Raw genomic sequence first — 3,386 nt, 5'->3', positions numbered from 1 at the left:
TTTCCTTAGGGTTTCTTGCTCCTTGACTGCTGAGATTCCTTAGGGTTTCTTGCTCCTTGACTGCTGAGATTCCTTAGGGTTTCTTGCTCCTTGACTGCTGAGATTTCCTTAGGGTTTCTTGCTCCTTGACTGCTGAGATTCCTTAAAAGTCTTTGACTTCATGGTATGGGAAGTGTATAATACAAACCACATATTGAGAAGCTGCTGGGAGTGACGGGAACGGGGCCCGTGAGTTACAGGTGGCAGCTGACGCAGTAGGTGGAGACTAGCCCCTCTATTATGCTAATCTATAGAAGGAAATCGTGTAACCTGTGCTTTATATTTCTGTATTGTGCCAAGATCGCTGTGTGCATTTGCTAGTTAAGGGAAAACCTGTTCTGAAAATCTAGACTAAGCGGTCATTGCTGGCCTTCTGAAAGTCCTAGACCTAGAGGGTGTGGAACAAGTATCCAAAATCAGCTAATTCCAGGTCAGTGACTGTGAAAGGACTGGAGCCAGAGCATGATGACCAGGCCGCTAGTACTTTCAGAAGCAAATCTGCAATGGTGGCTTACCTATAGGTGAAACCTAGAAGACAAGCTAAAGGTTTCCTTTAATGGGCCAGCTGTTTTACCATTACTATAATTATTCTGTTCCAGCTTTAGCTTTTTTTCTATTTCAAGCCAGCATTTGTTTTTTTATTATTACAGTTGGTACATTAACTATGCAATGCATTCTACTCCTTCTACATTATCTTTGCTGGTAGACATTTTATTTTTTTATTTCGGAATGGCTGCAGGTTTGCTTTAGCGTCAAATCCTGAAGTAAATGGGGTCTTTGCTCTAGCTTTCTGATAACGGCTTACACTTTTAAATCATGTCAATGCTGCTTTGTAAAATAACGTCATTCTAAACTGTCCTGATTTCTAATGTAGACTTCCTAGCCATGTGATATTTGCTCTGAACCTAATTTTCAATAAAGATTGCTGATAACAATCATAAGACTTGTCATTTCCTTGTACTTTGGATCGTTACATCAGATTGAATGAATGGTGCCATGAGCACACACAAGCCCGGCGGCGATAATACCAAGCACCTGTGCCATGCTATGACCCAGTCGCCTAGGCATCACACTTTGGCCCTTGTCAAAGTCACTCAAGTCCTTACACTTGCCCATTTTTTCTGTTCGTTCACATGCTGCCTAATATATCCTACCCACTTCTAGTTGCCATTGTAACAAGATCAGCAATGTTAGTCACTTCATTAATCGTAACTTTATGGCTGATCGGTGTATATATGCTGGTTGTATGAAGTGTCTATATGCCTGCTAAAAGCCTCCTGAAAGGAAGGGCCTAATAGTGAACAGACTCATCCAATAAACACTACACTCTGGAAAAGAACCAAGGTGGTCTGGAGCTTGCGTTCTACACATTCCTTTTCCCAGTACACATAAATATTTATATAACTACACTTAATACCATGAGCCTAATGTATTGATCAAAATACTTGTACATCAAGCTGATCATCGTAACATATCTAAGAAAACATTAAAATCTATTTTAGAGATTGGTAAGATCCCAAACAGACATTGCTTGGCTTGTAAATACATTGGCTTTAGCAACCATTTACAAAGTATTTGTGGAACTCCAGCCAAACCACTATTAATACTGTGCTTGTTTACTGATTTGCAATTTTGGCCAGTCAATCTGATGATACACACACACACACACCTCTCTACCAATCAGGATGATCACTCCTTTGGTCAGGTCATTGGTCCCAGGACAAGTGAGGATGCAGATTCACTGCCCAATGAGAAAGCCGAATTGCTAAATCTGGCACTAAGTGTGGAAACATATGTATAGATCATAAGATCACTCATAGAAAATCAATCAATCGGTACTTTGCTAGGTTAAACATACAGAGGGGAATTTATCAAAATTGGAGCAGCTGTGCATGGTAACCAATCAGCGTCCACCTTTCATTTTCAAGCCTAAACTGAAGAGAGAAGCCGATTGGTTTGCCATAGGCAACTGGTCCAGATTCTTCTGCTCCAGTTTTGATAAATTCCCCTCACAGTGTGTAGCTCACCTGTGCATTTTACTGTGTACCCAAAGTTTTGTTTTAAAGAGCTTTCTCAATGTTCTTAAACACTGGCATTGTTAAATCGAGATCTATATACAAGCATGGGATGCAGATTGAAAGAACATCGGGACGTCATCACGTCTAATGAAGTTGCATTTACTTGAATTAGACTTGGAGGACACTGAGGTACATTCCACACCTGGAGATAAGGGAGTGCCAACCGCTGCGACAGCAAGGGTCAGGTGAGTATAATCTGCTTTGAGACCCCCCTAGACCAAATAAGCACCCCTGCACTGCAAAGATTTTTTTTTTTATTCCTGGAGTTCTTTAAACAAGCTTTTAGCAGCCTTCAGCATACTTGTGAACTGTAAAACTTGAACATACACAAAAAGCAAAACTCTCATTCCTAACATCACTACCAACTCTTCAGGTGCACAGGCAAGAAACCGACTAGAAGAGGAAAATCAGTGTTAGACCCTCTCTGGATTCTTGTAGTCAACATCATCTTATGGTTATAGGTCATAATAAAAACTACACACGTGTGTTGATGACATCATGTCTGTCTTACAGTAACATTGTGTAAAAAGCTTGTTTAAAGTTAGTCAATGTTCCCAGGCTAAAGCTGAAGGGTACTTCAAGAGTGGCAAGAAAGCTACTTGAAACTTGGCAAACATGTCGTACATGCTTGCCAAAGCTGATGCTTTTTAAACTTGCATTTACAAGAGCCAGGCTTAAAGCCAAGAACAAAAATGTGTATATACATTAAAAAATAAATAACGCAGCCACCAAATCTAAGTACATTCTCTCCAAGTACAAAAAAATCTGTTGATCTTAACACCCTGTATACATGTAACTTCCTGTATGCTGAATTTAAATCTTAAACAAATGTTACCATCAGTGGCGGAGCTAAGGAACAAAGGGCCCTGGTGCAAGATTTTTTTTTTTTTTGGGGCCCCCCCTCCCCCCCCCCCCCTTTTTTTTAACGGATGATCCGACACTCCCGGCGGAGAGACCAGGGGCCCGCCGCGCGCTGGATAACGATCCGGCGGCCGGCAACTTGCTGGGCCCCCCCAGAGCCTGAGGCCCCGGGCGCCCGCACCGGCGGTAGTTCCGCCACTGGTTACCATATTTTCATGCTATGTTCGGCAAACTACAAAACCCCTCCTCCCTATGTAATGGGGATGAGGAGAGGAAGAGGTGCTTAGAGTCTAACTCAGGAGATAATGCTGCTCCTCCACAGATACAATACAATGAGTGAGTAAACAGTCACCTTAGGACATGAAGTGTGAAACTGGTAGAATCACCTGGTACAGATAAAAGGGGGGG

The sequence above is a fragment of the Nanorana parkeri genome, unplaced genomic scaffold (genome assembly GCF_000935625.1).
Source record: "Nanorana parkeri isolate BGI_ZX_2015 unplaced genomic scaffold, ASM93562v1 scaffold267, whole genome shotgun sequence".
NCBI classification, from domain to species: Eukaryota; Metazoa; Chordata; class Amphibia; order Anura; family Dicroglossidae; genus Nanorana; species Nanorana parkeri.
The sequence above is the reverse complement of the archived record's forward strand: the minus strand, read 5'-3'. Positions refer to the sequence as shown.